Source organism: Sapajus apella, unplaced genomic scaffold, assembly GCF_009761245.1.
Source record: "Sapajus apella isolate SASKATOON/1434 unplaced genomic scaffold, GSC_monkey_1.0 scaffold49, whole genome shotgun sequence".
In the NCBI taxonomy this organism is placed as follows: domain Eukaryota; kingdom Metazoa; phylum Chordata; class Mammalia; order Primates; family Cebidae; genus Sapajus; species Sapajus apella.
The window spans coordinates 8,265,391-8,289,575 of NW_022436989.1; the positions used below are offsets into that span (position 1 = coordinate 8,265,391).

General features: G+C 41.3%; 1 protein-coding gene and 1 pseudogene across 5 annotated transcripts in view; both read right to left on the bottom strand.

Annotated features, from left to right (window-relative positions):
- Positions 1 to 24,185, bottom strand: part of CHRM3 (cholinergic receptor muscarinic 3) — a 507,932-nt gene that overhangs the window by 8,724 nt on the left and 475,023 nt on the right. The gene's annotated exons all lie outside the window — the stretch shown is intronic.
- Positions 21,461 to 22,122, bottom strand: LOC116526016 (annotated as a pseudogene). Its single transcript, XR_004257923.1, has one exon. The product of XR_004257923.1 is annotated as a 39S ribosomal protein L27, mitochondrial pseudogene (transcript).

Below are 24,185 nucleotides of genomic sequence, written 5' to 3' on the forward strand. Positions count from 1 at the left end.
AGCTATCTTCTGCTGGATAACGTGCAGAAGAACTTTTAGCAGAATGTTTTGAATGGACCAAACCAGTTTTAAGTATTTCTAGTATTGAGATAAACACTTGTTACTAGAGTGTATGAACCACTAAGAACCATTACAATTAAGGTGTGGCCAGTAAAAACCCCTCGGTGTCCCTGCTGGCCTTGGTGGCGACCTGTACCATTCTCTCAGAACCTCCAGGGCAGGACACAACTGGCTCAGGGGTTGACACAGCGCCAGCCACTGTAGACTAGATCCAGCAAATCGTTCCTCAGTCAGTTTCATTCCATGAATTCAGTTTGATCATCCCAGCAGAAATCTATTGTGTACCCTGCTATTGCATTTACACTCTTTGTTAAAAAAAGTCTTCAACTATAAACTCTTACAGATAAACACATATATCCATGTGCATTGCAGGAGTCCTAAATCAAGCCTTAAGATACTGAATGTCAGAGTTTTCTCAGAGTGTCTCTGAAAGCAGTAGTCAGATTCACACAGAGCCTTCTGGAAAGGCCTTCTGATGTACAAGGAGGACTACGGGGTCAAAAGGCCTAGGTTCAAGTCTGTTTGATCATTTACTGGAGGTGAGATCTTAGATAGTTAACTTCTTTGAATCCAAGTTTCCTCATTGACAAATAGGAATGATAATTTTCTGCATAATAAAATCAATTGTTGATAAATTCTTTCCAGAATTCAATAATAAGTGACCAAAGAAGCTTTGTTTCTCATCAAAATGTTTTAACATATATAAATACTTAGAACAGGGGCTGATATGGTAAATGCTGTGTAAGTATCTGTGATTATTATCTTATTGTGTTTTGAGATGAAGCCTCGCTTTGTTGCCAGGCTGGAGTGCAGTGGCGCCATCTCTGCTCACTGCAATCTCCACCTCCCGGGTTCAAGCCATTTTCCTACCTCAGCCTCCTGAGTAGCCGAACATATAGGTGCATGCTACCACACCCAGCTAATTTTTGCATTTTTAGTACAGACAGAGTTTCACCACGTTGTTCAGGATGGTCTCAATCTCCTGATCTTATGATCTGCCCACCTCAGCCTCACAAAGTACTGGGATTGCAGGCGTGAGCCACCCAGCCTGGCCTATCTTATTCTTTTTATTGAACAATGAACTCTCTTTGCTTTGGCTGCCAGGATGCTCAGAGCTAAATTTAGTGTAATAATAAATGTTAGTAAAAATTATTTGTTGGACATTTACTATGTGGTACATGTACAAATCCATCGTATGAATTGTCTTATTTATTATAATTTTTGAGGCACAGTCTCACCCAGACTGGAGTGCAGTGGTGCCCTCTTGGCCACCTGCAACCTCTGCCTCCCAGGTTCAAGTGATTCTCATGCTTTAGCCTGCCTAGTATCTGGAATTACAGGCATGTGTCACCCTGCCTGGCTAATTTTTGTATTTTTGATAGAGATGAGGTTTTACTGTGTTGGCCAGGCTAGTCTTGAATCCCTGGCCTCAAGTTATCCTCCTGTCTTGGCCTCCCAAAGTACTGGGATTACAGGTGTGAGCTACCGTGCCCAGTGTATGATCTCATTTAATACTTAAATAACCTTATTTTACAGGAAAGGAAGACACATTTAAATAATCTGTGCAAGGAATTGAGTTCACAAGGGGATGTTTGGGGGACTTAAAGAGTTCCACCCAGACAATCTGAACCCACAGCCTCCGTGTCTAACTGTGAGGCTGTGCTGCCTCTCCACCAGCCCTTTCCAGGTGTCCTATACAACTAGCCCCTCCTACCTGGTTAAAAATCATCATACACCTCCTGAAGGTGGAATTGAAGTGCATTTAAAAATTAATGAAATACTCTCTGTCACCTGAAACAATGCCAAAGATGCGAATGATACGATACATTCAGCATTCACAATGCTATGACAAAAGTAATCCATTTTCATGGGCTTGGGATTTCTGTATAAATCGGTCATTTGAAAGGCAATTTTGCAGTTTCTGTCAAAAATGCCAAAATCCATGATCTCAGGAGCTGTCTGACTCTAAGTCTACACATAATACCTATACTGTTAGACATAAACATACTCACACATGCACATATAGATACATGTACACATGTTCACTTCAGTGCTCTTTGAAATAAAAAAATTGAAACAGTCTAAATATTCTAATATAATACTCAATTGCAGAGAGGAATAATACAAAACATTCTGTATAATCTATCATTCTTTTTCCATAGCTGACATCTCCTACATTGCACTAATTTTCATTATAGGAAATTTATGAGACTTTTCTCTTTTACTTTTTTTTTTTTTTAATATTTGGGTTTTATTAGGTGTCAGCTTACACTCAGCTCTCATTCTCCCTCACTGAGTGATGTCTGGGTTTGAGAAGTGTTACAACACTGTTTGTAGCACCCCATTACATTCAGGGTTTCTTCCAAGATGCACGTACAGAAGATCTGTCTGCTGCTCTCCTTCCTTGCAGTTCCCAGTTTACAACAGTTCTGAAGGTGTTTGCCCTGTTATCTCCCCATTCCACCTGTGAGTGTGTCTGTTCGCAAGGACAGATGTGTCTAGTCAGGTCGACACCCTGTATCTGAGGTTAATAACTACTGTTACTATTGGTCTCCTGGGGAGTTTGGGATGCCTCCTAAATGCTCTTGGCCCCATATGCTGATAAGTGGAATGTGGTTCTCTCTAGATTATCATCTTTATCCATGCATTTTGCATTTTGTTTTGTTTTGTTTTCCAGCACCAGACCTGTGTTCATTTCTCATCTACTGTAAAGAGCCTTTCTCTTTCTGCAATCTCCTTCTCTCCTGAGATTCCTGAACATAGCAGCTACGTTTTTCATTTCCACTTTCTAGGTCTCTGCTGCCATGTCCCGTGGGAGTTGATCATGTCCTGTAGTTCCATTTTCGGGTCTTATGACATACTGGTTTTTTTTTTTTTTTCCATGGAGTTTTGCTCTTGTTGCCCAGGCTGGAGTGCAGTGGCATGATCTCAGCTCACTGCAACCTCCATCTCCTGGGTTCATGGGATTCTCCTGCCTCAGCCTCCTGAGTAGCTGGGATTACAGGTATGTGCCACCATGCTCAGCTAACTGGTGTATTTTTAAGAGACAAAGTTTCTCCTTGTTGGTCAGGCTGGTCTCTATCTCCCGACCTCAGGTGATCCACCTGCCTTGGCCTCCCAAAAAGCGCTGGGATTACAGGCATGAGCCACCGTGTCCGGCCGCCATCCTGGTTTTATTATAAATAAACGTCATGCCCAATCATTCCAATGCTTTATTCATACTTGTGCTGACGATACTTCTTTTTTCACCTTTGTTGGCTAAAGCCATGCAGTGGGTATCTATTATTTATCTTTCGTTCAGCTGTCTTTTTGGAAATAGCCTGTCACCCATAGTATGTAGTCTGGGATAGGCATTGATCAGTTGGTCCTGGCTCCTCTACCATAACAATGAACATGAAGAAGACCCAGGCAGGAGGGTTGATTTGGGGGTTTAATGAGGGTGTTGGAATGAGAGAGTAAATCTCTCATATTTGGAACTGCTAGGTGCTGATCACTGTATTTGCCACCACATGGAAAACTTAGAGCAAGCAAACCTAGAGGAAAGGCATGGAGGAAGGAGAGAGATGGGAGGGAGTATGGGAAACAGAGAGAGCTTGATGATGATGATCTTTGAAACCTGAATTTAGCCGCTCAAGATGTCAACCCCATCCCCTTGACCTTGCCTTTCCTTTGTTGCCTGGGCTACCAGAGATACCTTCTGCAATGAAATACACCTGCAATGAAAGGTGTTCCGTCATTGTCAATACCAACACATGCTCATTTAACCACTGCTAGTTTTAGATGATGGCGATTGGTGCTGGGGAATTCAGGGAGTGCACAGCCTCTGCATTTTATAAATTCACTCCTAGGTAAGAGATGGAATAAGAATAAAATATTTTAAAAAGTACAGTTACTTAGGGAATATCAAATTACTGCCTGTGGATAATCGCATTAGGTTTGTATATATTTGACAGCAATTTAATTTGCTCAGTTGATCTATATTATTGAAGAATATAAGTAAGAGTTTTTGAAATTAGCCTAAGGGGTCCATTGTTTTCTTTTAGTTCATTTCATCCTGTGAATCTGTAGAGCCCGCCCTGAAATGAACAGTATTGTAATCCAGTTATGCTTTGTTTGAATACAGAAAATGAAAGAAGCCAGAACTGAGGAAAGACACCTATAGGTGAGTTTAGCTTTCTCTACTGGGTTGAACACCTGTTTATCTTTGACCTGTACAACTTGGCATATCTACCATCGGCCATCATTCTTCTTACACTTTGACACTAATTCAATATCAAATACCTTTGTGAAATTTTGTGCTTTTTGCCATTTAAAAGTGTTCTAGTTCCTTTCTGTCATGCAATAGATGTGCAGTATGAGATGAACAAAAATCTTAAAGCTAGACAAGAACCGTTAAATGACTTGTAGGCATTTGCTTACCCATATGACACAACATCCAAAGGACAAGAGTTAATAAGTTAATGAGTTCAGAGTTAATAACCATGGCAGTCCTAATGCTACACTTGGGTTTCCTTCTAATAATCTCAGCTATTAAAGCAATGAGAAATAAGGGAATGTAGTATATGAATATAATATAACTTTGAGGAAAATAAAGCCTTTTTAATGGGAATCAGAAATTAAGAGCAAAGCTCACTATTAAAACCCATTGTGATTTGTAGCTACGAAGACAGAAATGTCTAGGAAACTGTGGGCACTCATTTGAGGTTATGATATGATGAGATACATTAATACCACTCTATTAATAAACATGATATTCTCATCATCATTAATGAATTTTTATTAGAAAGCAGCAACGCAGAGTTGAAAAGCTGTGGTCTTTTCAACTCCAAGTCTTGCTGATTTGGGTTTGAGTTCTGGGTTAGCCCCAGGCGATGTATAAACTTAGCAAATTACTTGACTACTCTGAGACGACCTTTCATCATCTGTAAAACTAGAATACTATCACCTGATCTGTATATTGTGGAGAAGGTAAGAAGCACTATGGTGTTGGAGGCTGATACTCTGAAGTATTAACGGGCATCAAGCCTCCCTTCTCCCAATGTTAACTTTTCGTGTTCTCAGGGTTGTGCTGTTGCTGCAGAAACACAGGGAGAAGAAACCAGTGTTTCCTCATTTTTTTTTTTTTTTTTTTTTTGCTTTTTAAAGTAGATATTAAATACTCTGGTAGAGAGAAGGGATTTAAAGGTGAGGTCTTTTAAACTGCAAATACTTGGTCTTTTGAGTATCCATGCTCAAAAGCATCAATGACCTACACACTGGGAAAATAAGAAAAATCTCCCCTTGCCACATCCAGAGTAAATGAATTGGTATAAGTACCACAAAAAGGTGATTTGGAGGTATCAAATAAAACTGAAAAGGTATGTACAACAGGAGCTAGCAATCCAACTGCGAGGTATCTACCCACCAGAAATTACTGCATCGGTATGTATACAAGGAAACATGCACAAGGCTATTAACTAAAGCATTTATTTTTATGGCAAAAATGAGGAAAATGTAAAAGACCATTTGTTTTGAAATGAATTTAAAAAAGCAGGTCATTCCTAAGAGGGAATATTCTGCAGCAGATAAAGCCAATCAACTTGATATATATTAACATAGAATCTTCTAAAGATGCTTTGTTAAGTAAGAAAGGCAAGTTGTGAGATGATAAATGCAACATGATAAAATTTAGGTTACAATAAAACACAGCAATAATATGCTAAAGATTGTATATGCCTATATATTAAAGGTTGTATAGACATACACGTTGTGTATATACATTGTGTATGTCTATACAAACACAGCAATAACATACTAAAGACTGTACATGTCTGTATACTAAAACTTGTACACACATATACATTATATACGTATATACTAAGTACATATGTATATATATACACTATATAGGTATACTATGTACTATGTACTAAGTATACATATATACTTAGTACATATACTATACATATACTATGTATTAAGTATATACACATATACTTTGTACTAAGTATACTTAGTACAAAATATATGTATAGTGTAAGTATATAAGTATACTTAGTACATAGTATATACTATGCAAATCATACATTAGCAGTGTTATTTTGGAGGAGAAAGGTAATTAGGATTTAGGATGATAGACAAAGAAGAGTTTAGCTCAAGAAGGATAATTAGGATTGAGGATGATAGACAAAGAAGAGTTTAGCTCAATCTGTAATGTCCCAAATGAGAAAAAAAATACAAAAGTTTCCAAAGCCACGGGGAAGGGAAGAAGAGAGTTAAAAGGGGAAGATACTGGTGATGGTCACCAAAGAGGGTTTGGAATCTTGCCCTCCACCCTCATGTTGCTTTTAAATGGGAAGAAGGTTGGAGAAAAACAAAGTCTGATAATATTGATTGGACTCAAAGAAGACGTGTGCCTCATTCCCTCCTGTCTGATGCCCAGAGTTGGCAGCTACTCGAGGTCACTGGGTCACGATGGCAGAAGCACCAGTGACTTGAATGCCCGTGGTAATGAATTCTTCCTTAGTCTCACCCGAGACGTGAACTCAGCTGGGCGGACACCTTGAGTTCAGTGCTATGAGACTCTGAACAGGGAACTTTGTTGTAAGCTGTTAAGTTGGTGGTGATTTGTTAGGCAGAATGGGGCCTCAACAGGCAGCTTTGAGGCAAGTTATCAGAAATGAAACTACTTATCTTGCTTGCCTGGATATGATGGATTAAACATATTATACATGTGTTATATGTAAATGCCTAGTGTCTTATCTCACACATCAGAAATCCCAGTTCTCCTCTGGGTTGTGGATTTTCTCTCCTCATTGCTGTAGGGGGCCTTTCTTGCCTTCGTTTCTCCAAGGGGACATTCAGTACCTGTCATATCTTCTCCGAGCACAGTCTTTCTCTACAGCCCAGGCGAGGTACATTCCTGGTGCTCCTCAATCTATTCACATCAAGGCTGTACCCAGCTTCATCAAGAAAGGCAGCGTCCCTATGGGGCGAGGAAACAAGATCCCTCCTACCTACCCCACTTTCCTTCAGACATTTTCTATAATCTCCCAGGCCTTTGGGCCACTGTGCCAGAGTCCCCTCATTAAAAGGACTGTTCTCTGGAGGCTCAGCAGTGGAGGTCCCATTGGTACACAGGATGACATGAGGAGGAACTGATCAGCGGTCATAAGGACTTCAAAAAAAGAGAATATCTACAAATACTTATTAGAAATGAGCATCACCAAATGTTTTACTTCATGTGTATCTATTATTTCACAGGTAATATGTAACTTCCTGAGAATCAGGGCTCTAGGTCAGACCCAAATGTAATAGTGAAAGTCCTGGCCTAAGAGCCCTCAGTTTATGGTGATTTTCTGAGTAGAGGGTATTATTCCTATGTTTAATATTCCTTCCTCATCCTGACTCAACAGCCTATATTCCGTAGCGTTAGGATATTTTGAGCCAAGGGAGTTCATAGTCTACACTCATTGAATTGAATGTTACTGATGAGGAGAACTATGGGAAGTCTTTCCTTTTAATGCTCGGGAAGAAACAGGGGATGGGAACAGAGATTATTGTCAGCCCCGTGACCTTGCCACTTTATAAGTAATCCCAGGCAGGGTTCTAAGCATGCAGCCAGCATGAGGGCTCAGGGCACGGTCAGGTGGGTGCAGAGCAGGGGCAGAATGCTGGTTCCTCTCTGAGGTCCACAGCAGGCTTTCTCCCTCCCTGCCAGAGTGTGGGTGGAACATTTGGGGAACGGCAGCTGAAGCATTCCAGGCACCAGACTTCAGGTAAGAAGTGGAATCCTGCCCGTGAGTGCCTCTGTGGGGTAGTTACACCTCCATGTGTGTATATATACTATATACTTAGTATACCTACGTAGCGCATATGTACGATGTACTTAGTATACATATACACTTAGTGTTTATATACATTGCATGTTGAACTTACTATATATATACTATATATATACATGCACTTACCACACACACACACTAATTGGTCCACTAATTGGCTGTTGCATTTTGAACTTAGTGTATATGTGTATCTGTATGTGTGTATATATACACAAACACTAAATTCAATAGATATATATGTATATATACACACACACACTCAGCTCAAAATACAAGAGCTAATTAGTGGACCAATATGAGAATTAAAAAAGGAAAAAAAATACGGTAAGTTGAATAGGATAGATCAGAATACATACCACACAATGACAATGAATATCATTTCATTAAATATTTGTTCAACATACACACATGTATATAATTATGTTTATAGTTATGAGGTACAATGTTTTTTGTGCCAGAAAATGTTTGAAAGCCAGTACAGTGGATATTTTGACATCTTTCATTAATATTAAAAAGAAGAGGGTGAAACAAAAAATGTGAAAAAAATAAATTTGAGAGTACTGAGTTTCGGAGAAATTGAAGGTTAGTTCTAGGGAATTTGCCTTCTTCCCCCCAGTTATGGCAAAACATAACTTGTCTGGGGTTATAAGTCTGTAAAAGATATAAGTAACTTTTAAACATTTAAAATGTGTAAATATCCAGTGTGAAAATACATGTGAAATTGCTTACAGAAACTGACAAGAGCAATATACACGTGAAGCATTTGGTTATGACGAATTAATTCCAAGGAGACAAATTCATTTTATGTCCTGTGAGCCAACCAGGCAGTTTCTATTTGGGAAAAATGTTTGTGGGCTCTCGATTTTTCAACTTGCAGAACTGATTAAAAATGTGTGAAATTTTCCAGACATCTAAATTAATTCTACCTCTATAATTATTGTTTTTTTAAACTAATCATATGGGAAATACACCCAGAATAAATAAGTATACCCAAAATACCTTTGCAACATGCAGCCCTGCGTTTTTTTCTCAGACCAACTATTTAGTGATTGTTCTCTATGTGTAATCCAGTCTTTGTCATTTTCAGGGCTAGTTGTGGGTCTCTTTGACTGCCTTCTTTGCTTAGTGTCTCTGTTTTCTGTCATAATTCATTGTAGCATACAACAGCTAAACATGACTTTTAAAGCTGTCTGGTGAATGGAAATACCACAGCAAGCCACTAGGTGGCAGACCAGACCCAGAGAACCACCTCTCTGCCAGCAGGCGCTGAAGCAGCTGCCTGATCCCCAAGTTGGTGACCAGGAACTTGAGCTTAGCTCAGTCATGCAGTTCGGGGACGACATCAGAGTCAACAAAACTTTGCAATCAAACGTGTCTTTAAAGGGAATCCGACTTGTGAACCTGCCTCTTGGTATTCATTTCAAGCTGCAAGGGGGAAAAGATGTTACCTAATATGGAGCAATGGCTCTTAATGTGAACAAAACATCTCTAAATGCCAAAGCCGGAATTAAATTCTATTTAAAAAAAGAAAGTATTTCTTTTTCTTTCTTTCTTTTTTTTTTTTTTTTTTTAAGAAAATTGATGTATCATGCTGCCTCCTCCCTTGGTTGCCGCCTTTCATGGGTTTTTACTTGATTTGATTAATATGAACCTTGCCAACAAAAACGCAGGATGCTTGGAAAAGAACTTGCATCAGGACCTCTTATGTGTAGCAGTAGCTGCTGAAATAACACAGTTTTTCCTCAAAAACAAAAACCTAGATTGGACTGATGTTTACTTGAGCACTCTCAAGCCTAAAACCTTTTGTCATTAGAATATCTAGAGAAATGGCGTGAAGTGAAAAGCAAACATGAGATGTTCTTGTTAAATATTAGTAAGACCCCTTCTCCCAGAAAGGGCAGACTCCTTGTTGTTGAAGTTATTCCTTTCTGAGAGAAACAGGCAAAGCGTGCAGCTGGAGTCTGTTCCACTGCAAACAGATTTACTTATTGTTTTTCAACATTTTAAAGACGCGTTTATTATTATTTGTTTTTAATACTGTGCTTTTATAGTGGAGGATAAAGAACAATGCCTTTAAAATACCAGCCGATCTAACATAACTGTGGAAGTAATTCTGATGAAAAATCTAGTAAAAACAGTCATGTGAACTAAATATTTCTAATACATCAGTTTACATACTGAAAGGATGCCTGGTGAAAAAGTTCCTTTGGCTTAATATTTATGCTTTCACGATTAAGTTAAGTTAGGCTCATGATCACTTTTTTTAAGGTCCATATTTATCAGAGTATTTATTTTTACATGTGGACATGTTCCACACGTCTGATTCCCCTTCAAACTTCAGCCTATTCGCACGGCCCAACTCATACACGTAGATACAACTGTACGTGTGCAAAGAGAGTGGAAGCAATGTGGGAGGCATGCATGAAACAGCTAACAACCTGCTACAGCATGTTAGGGCCACAAAATATACCAGATTCTGCCACGTGGGCGCATCGCCTGAGTGCCCTGATCCTGTATCCTCATCTACCAAATGGAGATGATAATACTTGAGGATTAAATAGAATTTGTATAAAGCACCCAGTATAGCCTGACTGGTCCACAGCAATTTCTCAAAAATGGTTAAATCAATTCAATAATTTTCTATGGCTGGTTGACTTTATAGCAAGGTCTTTTTCATGCCTAAAGGAAGGTAACATTTGTTGAGTATCAAGTGTGGTTTTCAACCTAGGGTGACTCTGCCCTGGGGGATATCTGGCAATGTTGGCAGCCATTTTTCTTGTCACAACCCGGGGAGAATGTGCTACTGCCATCTAGTGGGTAGACGCTATCAATGCCGAGAAACATCCTACAATGCCCAGGACAGCCCCCCACAAAGAATTCATCAGCCTAAAATGCTGATAGTGCTGAGGCTGAGAACCGTGCTATACAGAGAGATCATACAGACCCAGAAAAATGTAGTGTCGTGTTTCTCAGGAAAACCTGGAAAAGGTCCAGGTGCTTATTAATGAGACAAACTCTAAATTTCTTCAAGAGTCAACCCACTTCCTGGAAATCACATTCTTCACCCACCCAGCAAAAAAGGAATCTTATATTCACGTGTTCAACTCTTCAATCACACTTTCAGACAGTGAATGTGTTTGAGTACTTCCTCCAAGCCTTAGACTGGAGATGTGGTTCTTATTCTGGAAAACCACTTGTTGGCAATGCCAGCAACTAAACAAAAGCATTGCAGTGGAAGGAGCAGTACAGATGATGAGCTCTGCTTGAGTTGATGCGGAGGTAGCAAATAAAAGGTCATTTTGTGAGTCTTGAGGAATAAGACTCGAAGCTGCCATGCAGTATAGAGAGGGCACAGCATTCCAAAGAGAGGGAAGAGCCGATGCGAAGCCAACTCCCAGTGTTTCCAATGCACTCTGCACACGTTCCCATTTCCTCACAGAGCACACCACTGTGTTTCTCCCCAGATGGCACAGACCCCTGGAGGGACACTTACATCTTCTCCTACTCAAGGTTGTGGCTTGTGGGTGGCATAGTGTCTTTCCCAGAGCAGACCTAGAACGAGTGCGTCCACTCTGCTTTAATTGAGATGAATAGTTGCATTTGGTTGCTGTTGTTCTTTAACTTTTAGGTTCAGGGGTATATGGGCAGGGTTGTTACATAGGTACAGTGTGTGTAGTGGAGGTTTGGCATACAGATTATTTTGTCACCCATGTAATAAACATAGTACTCAACAGGAGCTTTTCAATCCTCTCCCTCCTCCCACCCTCCACCCTTATGTATGGCTGTGGTACACATTGTTCCCTTCTTTGTATCCATGTGTACTCAGTGTTTAGCTCTCACTTGTAAGTGAGAACATGCAGTGTTTGGTTTTCTGTTCTTGTGTTATTTAGCTTGGGATAATGGCTTCCAGCTTCATCCACGTTGCTGCAAAGGACATGATCTCATTTTTTATGGCTGCATAGTATTCCACAGTGTGTATGTACTACATTAAAAAAATCGAGTCCACTGGTGATGGGCATTTAGGTTGATTCCATGTCTTTGCTATTGTGAACAGGCTGTGATAAACACACGCAAGCATGTGTCTATAGGGTGGAACAACTTGTAATGGTTACACTTTGGATGGGAGGACCAGTAACAGAAGCACTCCAGAAAGCACAATTTGAGAAAAGTAAGATGGGTGGAATGGAAGTTGTGTCTGATGAGCAGTAACTTGGAAGGACTGAGAGTTGAGGACGGGGGGCCTCCAGAGGCAGCTGTAAGAAAGGCTGAGAAGCAAATTTGGGCTTTCCCACAACTCTCAGATACAGTGGCATTCAGGAGGGATGGATCCAAGTAAAGCAAGAATTCAGCAGAACCCATCTTTCAGGACAGGAAGGAGATGTACCCAGGACAGAGGGGCATCCCCGTATACCTGCACAGTTGTCATGGACTGCTTCAACCTCTACTGCTGCAGAGAAAAAGAGGTGAGTTCTAATAACCACATCATCTCTTCAAATATCCGTCTTGTCATGGACACAATCCAGCTAGATTTTTCTGAGGAAAATGAGCATCACATAATACAGAAATTGCTTTGTGATTGTTCTTTGCTGTCCTTGAATTTTTCTTCCAGGGCAGTGAACGTTTGCTATATACTGAAGACACCAGGGGGTCCTGCAAGGTGCCAGACAGCCGGAATTTCAGTCCTGGCCCCTCACTTATGAGCCATGAGACTTCAGGTTAGTTACGAAAGTTCTGGCATCCTCTGTGCAACACCAGAAAATTAAGACTAGTAATACTGTATGGTTATTAAGTGATTCAATGAAACATTAGGTAAAGCCTCTGACACAGTTATTGGTGGGCTAAGCTTTATAAATGGGAGCCTTCTCGGCCAGTACGGAGGCTCACGCCTGTAACCCAACACTTTGGGAGGCCAAGGCAGACTGATCGCTTGAGGCCATGAGTTCGAGATCAGCCTGGCCAACACGGTGAAACTCCATCTCTACTAAAAATAGGAAAATTAGCCAGGTGTGATTGCACATGCCTGTAATCCCAGCTACTTGGGAGGCTGAGGCACGAGACTTGCTTGAACCCAGGAGGGGGAGGTTGTAGTGAGCTGAGATGGCGCCACTGCACTCCAGCCTGAGAGACAGTGAGATTCCATCTCAAAAAAACAAAAATGAATAAAATAAATGGAAATCTTCTCTCCTGCTTCCTGCGCACACTCACAGCTGAGGTCCCTGGGGCATGCGGGCAAGGCGGACACACGAAGGCGTCCACTTGTGGACTCCCTGTGCCATTCCCTGCTGAAATATTTGACATATCCCTTGTTGACTATATGCCTCTTTAATTTTACTAATAGGTTGTCAATCCCTTGAAGACAATATCAGAAGCTTTTTTCTTTTTCCCTTCCTTTCTTTTTTGAGTTTCCAAATCTGTCTTAGAATCTCCAACTGTGATTAAAATAAAGTGGTTCCTTAGTAGATAAAATGTTTAGTGGGCCCATTTTCATGCATATGGCTTTATTAATCATCAGGCTTTCTTAGAGAAGCAAATCTGGCCAGAAAAAAACAGACATTGTGATTCCTCTCAACAAGGTGAGAGCAAAAGACCCTTAAGATCAAAGGGAATTCTACTGAAGAAGAAGGGGGAGAAGTGGAGGAGGTGAAGAAAGAGATTAGATACAAAGTGGAAAAATTTCACAAGCAGGAAAAACGGGATAAGATAATCGCAACGAATGTTATACATGGCTAAAGGATTACAAACTATTGTGGGAAGAATAGGAAATTACAGAAATGAGAACAAAACACCACAATTTTATTTGGATTGCTATTGTTTTTTTTCAGGGACATGTTTTCTAAATAATTCTTCCTCCTCCTCCTCCTCTTTTTCTCCTTCTCCTCCTTCTTCTTCTTCTTCTTCTTCTTCTTCTTCTTCTTCTTCTTCTTCTTCTTCTTCTTCTTCTTTCTTCTTCTTCTTCTTCTTCTTCTTCTTCCTTCTTCCTTCTTCCTTCTTCTTCTTCTTTCTTCTTCTTTCTTCTTCTTTCTTCTTCTTCTTTAATGATTTTAAAGACACACACCATGAGAACTTCAGGACACTGCAGATTTTGACCCTACCCTTTCCTCTGCTCCTGCTACAGCTGCCAATCACTTCTGTTCTTCAAGGGACCCTTGCTTTTCTAAGTGAAATGCATGTAATGACTCATTTCACCCACACAATAGCCATACGAGGCGGGGACTGTTATGATTTCCACTGTAAGTGTGAAGAAATGGATGCACAAGGAGTTGAAGATTTGTCCCAAGTCACACGGTTAGCTGTAAACGCAGATGCAGGATGACACACACACAGACTGGCTCTCAGGTCTGTTCCGAACCTCTGCCCTAGAAAGCAGATCTTCCATGAACAAGCAAAATGTTAAAACAGGGCCGGGCGCGGTGGCTCACGCCTGTAATCCCAGCACTTTGGGAGGCCGAGGCGGGTGGATCACGAGGTCGAGACCATCCTGGTCAAAACGGTGAAACCCCGTCTCTACTAAAACTACAAAAAATTAGCTGGGCATGGTGGCGCGTGCCTGTAATCCCAGCTACTCAGGAGGCTGAGGCAGGAGAATTGCCTGAACCCAGGAGGCGGAGGTTGCGGTGAGCCGAGATCGCGCCATTGCACTCCAGCCTGGGCAACAACAGCGAAACTCCGTCTCAAAAAAAAAAAAAAAAAATGTTAAAACAATACCTCAGCTTATAAAGCAGGAGCTCAGTCCTCCTGCCCTTGTCTCTCTCATTCCCATGCCCTGGAGGTAATCACTGGTAGCATTTTACTAAGTAAACATTTGTTAGATGAATGGATATGTTCTTCGAAAATTTGTTCTTTTGCAAAATGACACATGCATATTTCTAAACACTCACTGTGTGCCAGGCACTGCTCTCTGTGTGTACACATATTAATTCATTTAATCCTCACCAGGATCCTGTGAGTTAAGAGTCTGTCATTTAGTCTCCAGATGAGAAAATGAAGACACAGAGAGGTTCTCAGAGTGGGCCAGTGTCACACAGCTCCCAGGAAGCCGGAGTTCAGACTTAAACCAAAGCCGTTTGACCCAGGATTTTAATCCCAAACCTCCAATGTGTACAACATTCTCTAGCTTGCTTTTGTTTTCCTTAAACAATAGATTGTGGACATATTTCCTATTCAGTGCAAATAAATCTCTATGTCACACGCACTTTAAAAATAACCCCAAAACATAAAGACAGACTGTCCAGGATTCAGATATTGGCACAATATGTCCTTGGCTAAAATAGGATTTCCAGGACAGGAAGGGGCATGAGACACTGTGTTTGCTGAAGACTCTTTTAAGTGAAATGTTGCAGAGCTCAGCATCATTGAGGCCAATACAAATCTAAGATACTTTGAAAAAAAAAAAAAAAAAAACAGCTACTTTTTACATTCATTTTTCTGCACTAGATCTATGATAATTTTATAAAAAGCTAAAGCTGCATGTCTCATTTTACCAGTGTCAAAGGAGCGAGTCATCAACCATCTGTCCCACATCATAAAACTGTATAAAATCAAATAATTAATAAATATGCAAGGATTGCAATGAAGTTTAAGATGGATCAGGAGCTTAAGGAGCATTTTTATTAAAACAATAAACTCCAAGGACATTCGCAGATGTTGATTAAATCATAAAATGTAAATTAAATGCTTTAAACTTGATACACAAGAATAAAAGATGATTATTTTAATGAAAGTACCACCTATCTATGAAAATGAAACAATAAGTACAGAAACTGCAAGAATCAAAATAAAATAATAATAAAATGTCTACTTTGGCACAGTCCATATAATTAAATATTAGAAGACAATGATCTCTTGTTTTGAATTTCCTGAAACCAAATGGAAACTAAAGCTCATATCACGATTAATTCTGGCTCTATGGTATTAAAAACAAAGGGCCAAAGGAATAAAGTTGAACCAGTTAAACAAAACCGTGCGATCCTTATTCTAAAATATGAGAGGAATATGACTGAAAAATCTAAATGCCAAAAGTGTGTGTAAGTTCATAAAATTCTAAGCCCCTTAATTGACTGAAGCGACCATCTCTTGGCCAAGCGGACCCTAGGGTAACCTTGAACACTGAGTTCTCGGCTGTGATGGGATAGATCAGACAGGCCTTTCTATACCGCCTCCCTCAATAACTAGGATGAAGCTTTCTTCCCTTAAGGCTGAACAGAAACCAACCCTTTCAAACTCCACTCTGGTGTCAACCGACCCCCAGATGCTACCCCTCCTTCTTTGCCTGATAAGAGACCACCTACCAGGGAGTGGCTCTGGCCAGTCTATGGAGAATGCCCAGTGAGGGTTTTTGTGACCTTTTGACGTCAGAGGGCTGGAAGCTCCACCTTCAGGTCATGCTAATGCTGCCATTTTTTGTACATGGGACCCACGACGGGGTATGAAGCTCAATTGTGCATGCATATGTTTCTCCTCTCATAAATATTCATGACGCTTCCTATAGCTTATTAAATACACATAGTAGGCCACCTACTCAGCAAAATTCCCGTTCCCTTTGTGTCTGTTTCTGCTTCTGACAGAAGTAATGCTTCTTAGCCTGCCAGAATGGCCACCTTCAAGGTGCAACTCTTTATGTGAAATAAAGCTCTCCTTTCCAAACTCATGAACCGTGCCATTTTTTTCAGTTGGCATGTGAAAGCAATACAAATGGAAAGATTTATTCAGAGAGAAAAAAAGCAATTATACTGAAATGTATGAATAAAAACGAAAATTAAGTGCAGGTTGAATGCGGAGATTGGGTGCCTGGAATTAGGTTTAGAAAACCCCATTAAATTGCACCTCCTCTGGGTGATAGAACACGGGATCCCGGAGCCGTGCATGAGGATCTCCGCACAGAAGCTCCCTTGCCCTGATAAGTTCAGGTGTGTCATCTCTCCCCACCCACCTCGAGGCTCCCTGAGGACAAGAGAGGGGCGCACATGGATACGCAGGCAGCAGGTGGACAGTTTAGAACCATCTCCACCTGATTGCGGACTGTGTGTGTACACTGGGTTTCTTGGTAAAGATGACTTCATCCTCTAAGGCTGCCTTTCCCTTTTCTGGGATCTTATAAGAAGGGTACGTAATTCAGTGGCTGAGATGTGATGAAGTTCCTGTCTGTGGTAAATATTATAAATTGGATCTTACTGATGATAACATGCATCAAACATTTAAAGAATTAATATATCACAAAGGAATGGCCAAGCTTCTCCAAAGGAAATCTTTTTTGCAACTGCCAACTCCCAGATTCAAATCTTTATGATGTCAGTGGAAGATTCAACCTGTCTTATTGTATTATTTGAAATTGCACTGCACCACGTACAGTGTTATGAACATTGCTAAATATGACCCAAAGTATAAGCAACACTGTAATAAATGGTACTGCCCACCATATTTTGAATGCCTACTCTGCGTCCCTGAATATATGGCAGATATATTCCTTAGATTAAATCTTTATAATAATTCAGTATTTCAGACATTGTTCTCAATATTGCATGTACGAGGAAACTGATGTTCAGAGGGGTCAAGAAGAAATTTGCCCGAGGAACATTTGACTAGTTAAGTAGCAGTACTAGGAAATGGACTGTGTATACCAAGCTCTAAAACTAAAACACACCCTCCATCTGTTTAACTTATGCTACCGTGGGGTCCTCTTGTGCTGGCAACAGCCATGTGATTATTGTTATGTTCATATAGTTCCAGTTCTACGTTCAACACAGATTCGATTCCTCTTTACTCTGTGACAGATAAACCAGAAAACCGCCAAGATGAAAGGCCCTTTTGAAATGTACACTATACTCCTGGAGACAAGCATTATCTTCCTCTCTCTTAACACCATCATTATGCCTGATGCTCTCTGGCAAGACTAGCCTTTGGAATTGGTTAAATTCCTGATGGAAGTCATAAGCACAGCCTCAGCCCATCCCAGCCCAGATGTGGTAGCCCAGGACTGACTGGCTAAAACACCATCTCTCCAGAACCACTGGTAAGGTGAATGGGACATAGGAGGTAGAAGGAAATCAATTATTTAGGCAGAGCTTAATATATAAAAGGGTCCTCGGCAGAGCTTCCCTTTCCACCAAAGACAGCCCAAGAAATCATATTTTTCTAATAAAGAGCAGCCTGAAAAATTGAGCTACAAACATAGCTAAGCAAGCTGGAAGCTTGTACAGGGGAATGCCAGCAGCTGTGCCAAGAGAAAAGGGCTACCTGGGTGCCAGACATTTCCAGCATGAAGGCTCCATCTTCCTTTTCTTTTTGCTGCCATGTGTACAGTAAAGGAATGGGCAACATGGTGCAGGTCAGGCAGAGAACCTACCTACATAATACAAAAATTAGGGTGGGGGCTAGCAGAAATTTGTGCCCTACGCAAATAGTGCACCTAGTTTTTTGTGCCCTAAGTAAATGGCACGCCTCGTCCAACCAATCTTTCATGCCCTATGTAAATCAGATGCCACCTCCTCACCAGGCATTGATAAACCCCCTTGCATTTCACGGTGAATCCACTGATACATTCCTCCACGGCCCCTCCCTCCAGCAGAGAGCTATTCTCGTTCTTTCGCCTATTAAACTTCCACTCTATCTCACTCTTTGTGTGTCTTGTGTCCTTGATTCCTTGGCTGTGAGACAATTAACTTGAGTGACAGAGTGAGCCTCTGCCTTAAAAAAACAAAAAACATTGTTTGGGCACTCATGAGTTCCCATGACATGCCACCAAATGATCACATTCAAAAAGAGGGAGATAAGAAAAAAGAGAGCAGGTTCTCTCTGCGGGCAAGCTGGTGTCAGTGCGCAGCCTAAAGTGAAGGAGCCCATCTGGAAACACGAGGAGCATGAATGAATTCCGAGTCACAAAAGCAGTTGTTTAGGGAAGACAAAGACAAATCAGGAAAAATAAACATCATGGGAGGACGGTGGGGGAGAGAAATGTTAAGTTTTATAAGAATGATAAAGAATAACAAAGAAGGCTGGGCGCAGTGGCTCAGGCCTGTAATCCTAACATTTTGGAAGGCTGAGGCGGGTGGATCATGAGGTCAGGAGTTCAAGACCAGCCTGGCCAATATGGTGAAACCCTATTTGTACTAAAAATACAACAATTAACCAGGCGTGGTGGCACACACCTGTAATCTTAGCTACTCCAGAGGCTGAGGCAGGAGAATTGTTTGAACCTGGGAGGCGGAGGTTACAGTGAGCCGAGATTGCACCATTGCACTCCAGCCTGGGTGACAGAGCGAGACTCCATCTCAACAAATAAATAAATAAATAAATAAAACAATAACAAAGAAAAGATCGCTTTGATAAAATCACATGTCACAGGAACATTTATGGAGGGTTGTTCTCCAAGTATCTGGCAACAGGTGGCTCACAGAGAAACCCAGTAATGCTCTTTAGAACGGGGCTGGAACACAGCATAGGTTGTGACAAATGGTACCGTATCCAGCTGCAGGCAGGTGTCTACCGCAGTTCCTGAAGGAATGTTAGCTTTAGCTAACTTAACATTCTTAATTAGAGATCTGGAAATGAATGCTAATGAAATTTTCACATGATATTAGATTTGCAGCTATTGTAAGCACAAGCAAACATATGGAAATCAATGGACTTGCCTACAATTACACAATTTATTTAAAGAAAACCTCTGACCAGAGGTTACGCTCTCCATGGCCACTGAAGATAGAAGACCCACAGAGGGATTAAGTTTAAACTGATTCCAGGAAATATTTAAATAAGATATGATAATAAGATGGAAGAGCTGGCCCTGAGAAAATGTTGCCATGGGAACGTCTATTTTTTTCTTCCCTGTGATATTTTAAATTAGAATCCATATCCATCAGGGTTGGAAACCCTCAGTGCACATAACTGAAAGCAGTATCCCTGGTCTTTAGCACCTCTCCTTCCCAAGCAGACGCCTCCTCGGCCGGCAATCCATGACTCAAGGTTTGTTTTCGTGCTGCCTACAATTGCAGCCCGATACTTTTGTCTGTTGTTTTCACCAAGGTCTGGGTACGAGAGAAAATGAAATTCGAGGCTCAGGTTTTGCCTCAACAAACATCAGGATTCATTCTTTTCTTCTCTGCTTTCTCAAAAACATCACCACGATGTGCCTTTCACTGGCTTGAAATTAAAAGCACATTTATAAGAAATCAGGGGAGCAGCTTATGTGGTACTAAACGTTTTAACAGAATGTGGTTGATCATTTAGAAAGACAGAGTGACACCACCACTTAGAAATAGCTCCCAACGCCCTTGCCCTCAACAAGCCAGTGAGGCATCAGAGAAAGGTTAATTTCCACGTGGCACATCAGGTAAGGAGAGTGACCTAGGAAAAATACTTTAACCCAGTGCCCTGGGATCATTCCCTATTTAGCTTCGTGTCGCTTACCACTTATTAGAATGGCCCAGCGGGGACTTGAAGATTCCTTTAAGGATGGGACCTTTAAGGGGAAGGTCATGCAGGTGTTGAATTTAGGGAGGATTAATGGCTTGGTCACTGTACATGGGAAGCACTGAGCAGGTGTGCCTGTGATCAAAACACAAGGAATGTGTCCCTGAAGTACAAATTGCAGAAAGTCATTCCTTGTCACCAAAGTTGTCACCAAATAAACATACTTGCAGGCAAAGTATACTGAGGGATTTGGCACCGAAACGTGGTGATACTGCTCTCAGGACAAGAAGGAGCCCAAATATCTGTCAATCAGCCAACTAACTTAATTAGATCACTGTGTACTTGACTCATATCAATTTTCCATACCAGTTTTCTCCAAGTGTGGTCCCCGGAACCCCAGCATCAAGCAGCATCAACCACTTACTTATTAGACATGCCCCATTTTTGGACCCTACTCCAGACGTCCTGTCACCAGAATTCAGAGGGCAAGGCCGAGAAATCTGTGTTGTAACACGCTTTCCTTCCAGGTGATTCGGATGCATGCTAACGTTTGCGAATGGCAGTCCTAGATGACTATCACATGTTTTCCATATCACCTGCTTGCAGAATCAAGAGACAACCATCTACTAGGTAGCTTGGAGGTAGTTCATGTCAAGGATATCAATTAATTTTGATTTCTTTTAAGGCACCTGCTTGTTACAATTTCTCCAATAAGCTCCAGAAAGTCTTTCCAAGCATTCTTCCTGGCCACCTCCCCAACTCCAATTCTTATCAGTCAGATTCTAAACAGGCAGTCAGATTGTAAGGTCTTTGCTGGTAAGAAGAGTGCCAAGGCCAATGGCATGAGACTCTTGCTGTCTATCCGTAAGGCGTCCATTGGTGGGGGTATATTATGCTTGTTCCCCACCAGCCACTTAACAAGAATTCACTGTTCATCTTTCTCATGAAGTCAGTCTCCTAAGGTTTTGAGGGATATTTTTTGAACTTTATGACTTTTTTTTAGGAAGAGTAATATTTAATATCTACTAGCAAGCACCATATAACTGCTGATTTTATCTGCCTGTATAGGCATGCACAGGTCAGTGAGAGTAACTAAAAGACAGAATGTAATTTCAAGATGTCTGTGGTGAGCCATTTTTACTACTCTTTCCCGGCCCTTTTTTTTTTTTGCGTTCATGACTCTGGTTCACTTTATTTTTGGCCCCAGGTCAGGTCTCCCAAAGGGTTTCTCAGCAGTCACTTCAGAGTCTCCTGCAGAGTCACTATCAAGCAGACATATTCCTCAGGAGGCTGTGTCATTGCCCCAATCCTTGACTTCTGGTATCACCATCTCCTGTCACCTGGGCTCCAGTCTCTGTCCAACAACGTCAAACAGGACTTCAAAGCATAGCTACCAGTTTGAAGGTGCCCTCATGCTTGGTAGGAACCACGTGGACAAAAGTCTTGTAGAGCACAGCACCCTTGGGCAGCCTGGTGATGAGATCCACAGCCTCCATGTTTCTGGGATGAGGCATGTAGACATCCTTAGTGTAGTGGACTATCTCCTCTTCCAGGGCATATAGACATTTATTCTTCCCAAGACCCACATGGGCACCTGGGTGCCAGCGGAAATGGCGCTGCGTTCCAAGGATGCTCCCAGCATGAACATAGTGTCCTTCCACTTTCTTAATGCCTAGGCATCTGCCTGATGACTTTCCACCGAGGTTTTTGGAGCTACCACCCGTCTTCTTGGAAGCATATCTGGCAGCAAGAGCTGTAGCCGGAGTGGGGCTCAACGAGGATGTAACAGCTGTCCGGATCCTCAGCGCCAGCACCGCCGACGCCATGCTTGCGTTCACCCTTTCCCGCCCATTTTTATACAGGAGAGGTGAACCAAATCAGTCTCAAAAGAGCTTCATTAAGGAGACTTTTAAGAAGCAGTTAGTGCAATCGTCAAGCAACAGTGTATTCATTTCCAGTACCTGCCATAATGAATGACCACAATCTGAGTGGTTTAAAACAGTAGAAATGGATTCTCCTTCAGTTCTGGTGACCAGAAGTCCAAAATCAAGGTGTTTCCAGGGCCACACTCCCACCACAGGCTCTAGGAGAGAATCCATTCCTTGTCCCTTCCAGCTTCTAGTGGCTCTAGGCATTCCCTGACTTATGACCCCACCAATCCAATCTCTGCCTCCATGGTGACACTGCCTACTTGTCTTTTGTCTTCTCTGTATGTCTTGTATAAGGACAGTTGTTACTGGATTTAGGGCACACATGAATAATCCGGGATGAGCTCTTCATCTCAAGCTCCTTAACCTAATTACATCTGCGAAGACTGTTTACAAATAAGGTAACACTCACAGGTTCCCGAGATTAGGATGTGGTCATATCTTTTTTGGGGGACCATCATTCAACACACTACAGTCAGCATAACATAAAACATGCAAGTTTGGCTGTCCTCTTGAGAACAGAACTGTTAACATCAAACTACAGCTGATGCATGCGGGTGTCTGTTGGGGTTCCCTTTTCATATGATAAATATATTCCCTTTGGAACTCTAGGTCAGTGTGTTTTTTATTTGCATCAGAAAAATTTTAAGAGGAGAGATGCTCTTTCAAAAATACTTCAAAAGAAGTTCAAGAGATTAGAGGTGGGGATAAATATAGACACAGATGTAAGAAGCGATGCAGTAAACAGGAGACATTTCGTTCCTAGTTCCTTTACTTACATTTCTATTTCGTTTATCTAGATGTTCAATGAATAAGAATTGACTGCATACGTATTGTTCAAAGTAATGGTTGAACACAAACTGAGAACTAGGCTAGTTAGTGGGTTCAAAAACACATACGACTTTTGTGCCCCAAGGCTCAAACTGAGGCTCAGTTTCTGTGCCTCAGTTTCTTCATCTATAAAACACAGAGTAATAAGAGTACCTAAAAGTGGGGCTGTAGGGGAGATGAAATAAATTTAGAAAGCAGTTAGAATTCTCAGCACATTGAGAATAAGTACTATTGGCTAAATAAGTAACAGAAACACGCCAGCCTCTGTGCTAGCTGTTGGGATGAATAAGATAAAAGGAAGAGCGCCTTATACTAGAAAAAAACTTAAAAACAAAAACAAAAACAAAAACGAATGGACCTAACCGAAGTGCTGCAAACGAAATAAACGAGGGGCATGGCTGGAGTTGAAGTGTGTGTAACTGGGAGGCCCTATCTTAGCATGGGGAGGAGATGACTCTAATGAAGTATCATTTAACCGGAACACTAAAGAATAAATAAGTGATGGAGGAACATCAACGCTGAGAGATGTTGTTTTTTGATAAATCGGGTTGTTTTACAGTTTACGATGATGGGTCAAGAGTCAGGGTCACTTGTTCCATTGAGTGAGTGATTAAATGTTGTGTGTGTTTCAATAGAATCTAGACTAGAGCGGGTGGAAATAGGCAGAAAACTCTCCTGAACTATAAAGAAATATCCTATGCAGAGGAAAACACTTAGATACATATTTCTTAACCTGCTGGAGCAAGAGGATCCTCAAATCATCTTGAGGAGATGCTTTTCTCTGCAAAGAGGAGCCCCTGCGCTGATGAGTCTCCAGGAGTGTAAAGCACCCTCCATGTCAATTTCACTTCTTCACAGGTTTATTGGACACTTACTGCATGCTGTGCAGCCAGCGTGCCTTACGTCAGGGGCTGCAGAAACCCTGCTTTCTAGCAGCCCAGGGCTTGTGACAAAACACTAGGTCACATGACCTTGTAGTAGCAGACACCTATGATATTCTAAAGATAAGTCAATTGTAGGTGATAATAATTTAGTATGGATTAGACTTTCCTTCAAATTTGCCTTCTGATTGCATCCATGCCAGTTAGTAACTGTGCCATTCACATCGTTTCCCAAATCTGCACGAAGAGTGATGTCA